Genomic DNA, 7,252 nt, shown 5'->3' on the forward strand with positions numbered 1-7,252 from the left:
GGGGGGGGTGGTGAGGGGGCGGCGACCCGCCCTGGAGACCTCTCTTCTGGAACTCTGCAGGCCACAGCTAAGCTACAGAGACTTGGTGGCTGGGCTCACACAGAAGAGTCAGCGCTCCTGGGAATCAACAAGTTGTGGAGCACAGGTGACACAGTCTCCTGGGCATTTCCTGGCCGCCTTCGGGCCCCGCCCCTCGGCGCGGCTCCCCGGCTACCCTTCCGGGAGGGCACCCGGGTCCCAGTGCGCCCCGGGCGAGCCAGCGCCACCTGCCCCTCCGGGAATCAAGGGAGAACAGAGAAAAGTTGTCCCGAGCAGGGGGCTGTGTCTCCACTTGCTGCTTTGTCGCTACTGGAGATGAAGACTTAGTTTGTGAACGGCTCAGAGAAAAGGAAACAATATTCCAGGGGCCTTTGGGTGTGCCCTTGCCGACCTTGATATGCGAAATGCTCCATTTACCTCCTCTGTGTGTGGTGTGTGTGAGAGGATAGTGTGAATACAAATATTTGGCCATTGTCCTCCATGGGTGTGTCAGGGAGGTGTTTGTGACTTCCAGGACATTTGCTGGCTCCTGTCAGGAAGGAGTAGGGACACGAAGGAGCAGCTAGTTCATCTGTCTGACTGGTCTGGTCCCTGCTCCAGTGTAGTCTGGGCAGGCTTACGTGTGCCTGACTGCCTGTTGCTGCCAGTGAGTCTGCATCATCTTTTCGGGGCTTCAATGAGAGGCTAGCCAATCCCATTACTTAATGACAGACCTTCTCAGCATATGTCTCAGTGTAATTACGAATCTGAAGCTTTATACGTGATTGCCAAGTGTTTAAAAAAAAAAAACTTTAGGACTAGGGGCGGGGCTCAAGTGGTGGACTGACTGCCTTGCAAGTCTAAGGTCCCAAGTTCCAATGTTCATACATGGGTGCAAACAAAAAAAAAATTCAAATGGGAGCTGGGAATGTGACTTAGAGGTAGAGTGCTTGCCTAGCATGCAGGAAGCACTGGGTTCGATTCCTCAGCACCACATAAACAGAAAAAGCCGTAAATGGCACTGTGGCTCAAATGGTAGAGTGCTAGCCTTGAGCAAAAAGAAGCCAGGGATAGTGCTCAGGGCCTGAATCCCAAGCCCCATGACTGGCAAAAAAAAAACAAACAAAACGGGGGGGGGGGGGGGCGGGAAACAAATGTGGGCTACTCTTGTGTGTGGATCTTTGTCAGATGCCTTTATGAAGACAACTAATAATAATTAAACAAGATCTGCAATAATCTTGAACAAAGAAACATTCTTTTGTTCATGCTCATTATGCTGGTCCCATCTCTTAAATCAGCAAGCAGGATTTGGCCAGGCAAAAGGACAGCAACACATAATGATTATGAATAATGCAGTACAATTGAAAACCTGCCCAGAGCACACCAAAAAAGGATGACCTATGGAATTTAGTCTGTAGTTCAGTTTGCAAAGGCAAACATGGTCCACTGCACAACACAGATTCTTTTGAGTAACATTCTAAAACAGCATCAGAATCTATTTGTGCTCATTACCACTCATTACTCATAGCACTGCCAAAGGGGAAAAGAACATCCATTTCCATGACAAATTCATCTTGATATCTAAGATCAATAATCCAATTTTATCTGCTATTGTAACAAATTAGTTCATTTTATCCAACATTGGTGCCTTCAACATCACATTTTGCTAAAGGATTTGAACATTTTCCTAGGAAGCTGAGATGCATGCACCACACATATGAATTTACCATGTCTCAGTAGCCACAGCCATCCATTTCCTACTGGTGGCTGCTATGATTTGGATATGAAATGTCTGCCTTAGGCTTTGGGTTAGAATGCTTGGTCCCCAAATAGTGGGGCTATTTAGGGAGGTTTTTTGGAAACTTTAGAAGATGGAGGGAGTAAGTCACTAAACTGGTTTTTAGAGGCATCTGGCCCTGTCACTGACTCATGGCAGCGATGCTACCAACTACTAGATTCTACCACAGGCCCAAGTGCATAGGGCCCAGAAATCATGGGCTCAGCCCTCTGAATCCATAACTTTAAATAATTATTCTTCACTTATATTACTTATGTCAGTAAAACTTACCAATAAAGCCACCCAAAGTAGTAATAGTCTATAACATATGCTTTGCTCTTACTTTGTAAGTAGTAACATTTAAAAAAATTCTTATTGGGGCTGGGAATATGGCCTAGTGATAGAGTGCTTGCCTTATATACATGAAGCCCTGGGTTTGATTCCTCAGCACCACAAACATATAAAAGCCAGAAGTGGTGCTGTGGCTCAAGTGATAGAGTGCTAGCCTTGAGCAAAAAGAAGCAAGGGACAGTGCTCAAATCCTGAGTTTAAGCCCAAGGACTGAATATATATGTATATATAGTCTAAAGACACCATGGATTTATTTGGGGACTTGTTTCCTTAATTGCATTTTATCCTGCTACCATTCCTCTTGTTGGTAATTATGGATGTGGTCTGTGTATAAAGGGCTGGGAATGTAAGCACCCTCTGCCCTTGAGGAACTTTCTTTCGGGAGATAGTAGTTACAGCTGGAATCTTTTGAATGTCCACCGTGTGGCAAGCACCAACAATCTCTATACAAACTCTATAAAACTGGTGTTTTTATTTTTTAAATGAATTTTATTTTTGTGTTGCCAAGACTGATTAATTTATCATTACATGAAGCCATCTGTGTAAAGTAACTTCTATATTACACTTTTCTGGATGAAATTATATTTCTATTTTTATTTGTCAAAAGAAATACAGAAAGCTCAAATAGTAACTTTATCATAGTCACACAAGCAGTAAAAGTGGAAGATATTTCTGTGTTAAGGTCTATGGTCTTGCTGAGCATGATGATACATGTCTGGAATCATAGCAATTGGGGCAAAAGAATCAGGAGTTCAAGGTCAGCCTAGCCTACATAAGAGGCCCTGACTCTATAAAGAACCTGACTGAAACAAACAACCAACAACAAAAACCTATGGTCTTCACATTATTTATACAACCTTGTACACCCTAGGTTGAGGAGAAATTCACTAAAAATTTGTTGAATTAAATCATGTGGGGTGAGGAGATTGTAATGCTGCACCACATTTAGTGGATCTACAGGTATTATTGTATTTGTTGACTTATCCATTATGTTAAAACTATCTTTTGTGGCATGATAAATTACACTTTCTTTTGAAGGATGGGAGAACACTGAACAAGAGGAACAGAGGAAATGGAAGTTAAAATAAATAATTGTGGAACAATTCATTCATCCATGTTTTCATTTCTCAGATTCTTATTGAACATTTCTGTCACCAGCATTGGGTTAGTAAGAGGGAATCCGATTAAGAGGAATATGGAAACATTTCTCTATTTCAACAGGACTTAAGCTTTATGGAGAACTCAGAAGTTAAATCAATTATTTCTCAAACAATGTGTTCTGTAAGTTAAAGTTCTAATAAGTTTTAAAAATAAGTAGGAGAACTCTAAGAATAAAATCGAGGAACTTAATCTTATCTTGGAATTAAAGAAGACTAGCCTGAAAAACATAAAAGTGTCATTTAAGCTGTAATTTGAATCATAACTACAAGTTACCAAAGTCTACAGAAAAGAAATCACTGTTTCAGTGTAAGAAATTGCGCATTCCTTCCTTTGTGCATTTGCTTATCATTGTCTGAGTTGATTTCATATAGTCAACATAGTTCTATATGTGAAGATTTAGTAGCAAGCAGATAAAAATCCATGCAATTTTCTAGTTAAAGGACAACACTTAAACAACTAATTTACTAAATGTGTGGTGAATATCCCACTATTAATATTATGAAAAATATGTTCAATCTTGAGTGTAAGTGTTGGAGTCTGAAGAAAAGCCATTATAGCTGGAATTGGATATAGAAGAAGAGGAGTAGGAGGGAGAGGGGAAGGGGGAGGGGAGGAGAAGGGGGAGGGGGATGAGGGGGAGGGGAAGGAGGGGGAGGGGAAGGAGGAGGAGGAGGAGGAGGAGGAGGAGGAGGAGGAGGAGGAGGAGGAGGAGGAGGAGGAGGAGAAAAAAGAGGAAAAGGAGAGGGTAAGCAGAGGCCAGATCATACAGGATTCATACCATGCTAAGAAACCCTTATAAAAAAAATCAAACAGAAGCTAAAATAGTTGTCACTAATTCATAATTCAATGGAAAAAATATTTTACCCAAGTTAGTAGGCAGCATCTTTAAAACCACATAAAGTATGCAAATTCATTTGAAATTAAAAGTCATTTTGTTCTGTTAATGCATAAAATCAATTGGGAAAGGACAATGCTTGTAAGCGAGTAAACCATCCAAATATATACTAGTTTTTAATCCAGCAGTGGGATGTAGAAAATAAAATCTTAGATCAATGATTTAGAAGATGAAAATAACACATTAATCTTCATTCAACATGCATCTCACAAGTGTGGTTTCATAAAGAGTTCTCAGTGTCTAGTGTATTTTTCATTTTCTAGTCTCAATTGATCTTGCTAATAAGGAGGTTGTTGTTCAAAAGAATGATCTTGTTCAGGATGAATTACCATGGTTAAGATGGCAAAGGAAATTGGAAATTTATAGATCTGTTAAGAAGACCTAGATGTCAAGTTAATTGATACATTTTGGCCACCCTTTGAAATTGCATCCATTTTTAGAATGCCAAATGAGCCCTCTAAAGCAACAGAAGAAAAATTGTCCTTTAAACATACTGTAGAATAATCATCAAATAGTTATTTATTAAGCGGCTCAACAAGCATGTACACATTCTTTCCATCCTTACAACCAAATACGGAACACTTGATAACAACAATGAGCACAAAAGTAGTCATTTATTAAAAATAATAATCTTTCAAAAATAAAAGTTTGATTGCCCTGATGCACAATGAGAATATACAATGCCTGTGCCTGGGTTTTGTTTGGATAGCTCTTTACCCACATTTCTCATTTCTTTGTCTAACCCTAATCAGAAAGAAATTAAAGAACCTAAGGTTGCAGGGAAGGGCTGGTGTTTGTTTTTTCTTTCCTTTTTTATTTTTTTTTTTGTTTTTTGGAATTTACTTCAAATGTTTTCCACTCCACTCATTTAATGGATATAAAGTGAGAAGTAGCCCTCTACCTCAATGTCATTGTTCTTACACAGCATGCTTGAAGGTGGTTTTTAATACCTTCTTTTAGAATTCCATTACATATGAGTATAATCACTTGATATCTGTACCTAATCAAGAAATCCAAAAACTCTCTTCAACCCTGCTCCCCTCCTTCTCATACCACCTTTATCTCAGCTCAAAAACCTGTATTTATCTTTGTCCCACATCCTAGGTACCAGAAAATCAAAGGAGTTTTCTGACTATTAAAGAAATCTAGGACTGGGAATATGGCTTAGCGGTAGAGTGTTTGCCTTAAATGCATGAAGCCCTGGGTTCAATTCCTCAGCACCACATAAACAGAAAAAGCCAGAAGTGGCACTGTGGCTAAGTGGTAGAGCACTAGCCTCGAGCAAAAAGAAGCCAGGGACAGTGCTCAGGCCCTGAGTCTAAGGCCCAGGACTGGCAAAAAAAAAAAAAAAAGGAAGGAAGGAAGGAAGGAAGGAAGGAAAGAAGGAAGGAAGGAAGGAAGGAAGGAAGGAAGGAAGGAAGGAAGGAAGGAAGGAAGTCTAGCTACTTTTCCCAGCCAACAGTATTAACTATGCTTTGAGTGACAGTCATCTCAGCTAGATTCTTCCAGTGAATGTCTGTAAGCATCTTTACCTTGCTACACTGTTTTCATATAACAGCCAGGGTCAAAACTCTGCAGTTAGAAGCCAACATCTAGAGCCAAGTATGGAAGGCCAAGGTAGGAAGATTGTGGGGCTTGCCTGGGCAAAAGGCCAATATCCAACCTTAAAAATAAATAAATAAATAAATAAATAAATAAATAAATAAATAAATAAACTAAAATTCAAAGCTCGCAGAGTGTGGTTCAAGCAGTAGAGCATTTGCTTAGCAAATGAGACCTTGAGTACAGTTCCCACTACTGCAATAAATAAATAAGTTTTTTTTAAGCAAAGCTTGTCATAAATGTCTTCATGCCCCTATCTGCTGTCATACCTTATTTCATCAGTACTTTCGTTTCACAGTATGTTCCTGTCCTTACATCCAGTCATTCCCTGCTCATCTCCTTTTGCTGTAGCCTCTCTATTTTGGCAAGCATACTCTCACTGCAGTCTTGGTCCCCATTATTCCCCTAGCTAAACTCCTGTCCCTGAGTATCCACTGTGCTCACTCCCCCAGCTATATTTATTGCCTTTTCACCTGCGCTTTTGTATTTCAAATAGCAATCCTGTCCTTGAGCACCCCAACATCCACAGAGCTCCTCACCCCTTCTAGCATTATTTTCTTCCATGACATGTGCCACCATCTATTATATAGCTGGGGTTTTATTTGGTGGGGGAGACTAACTGTGTTTATTTTACTTCTTCTCTGCATCTGGAATGCTCCTCCAGACAGCAGAGATTGTAATCTGTTTTGTTCACCAATGTGTTCTCATTCCAGGGCAAAGCCTGACACACAGTAGGTGCTCTATCAATAGTTGTTGAAGGAGGAAGGGACAAATGAACAAACAAGTGAAGAAATACAACACAGATGATAATATTATCTGAGAATTATTATATGTGATGTCTGTGGTACCATGTGACGGTACCATGTAAAAAATATTTGAAATTAATTTCTGATGACACAGACTCAACAATCTGTACCATCATCCTGGCAATGCAGAAGTTCTATTCATCAATCTCAGATTACTTTACCAAAATTCTCACAAATCTCTGTCCCTCCCCCCCCCCCCGCCTTAATAAAGGCAAAGAAAAAACTTTGGACATACATTGCACCCAATGCTAGAAAAATAAGTTGACACATTCTCATATTACAAGTATTATATCCAGAAAATAATTGATATTTGTAAATATTTCATTCCTTTTCTTTGGTATGAATTTTAAGGAATCATGTTAATAGCAGCTGTTATTGATCACCTAAGTTTTCTGTAGTTAATTACCCTAATTATACTTGAATATACAGCTCATGCCAAAATGCAGTTTAAGACATCATTTGAAAATAATTTCATGTCTGCTTATCATGAATGTAAAATGGTCTTTCTGAGAAAAATGTTACAAACTAACTTGGTGGGGAGAAACCATTGCTTAAAACAGTGATGCTTTTTAGGACACACACAAATGCAGGGTGCATTTGCATACATGTGCATGCAGCCCGTGGCTGCCATGACTGCAGTGA

This window comes from Perognathus longimembris, chromosome 12 (genome assembly GCF_023159225.1).
Source record: "Perognathus longimembris pacificus isolate PPM17 chromosome 12, ASM2315922v1, whole genome shotgun sequence".
NCBI lineage: Eukaryota > Metazoa > Chordata > Mammalia > Rodentia > Heteromyidae > Perognathus > Perognathus longimembris.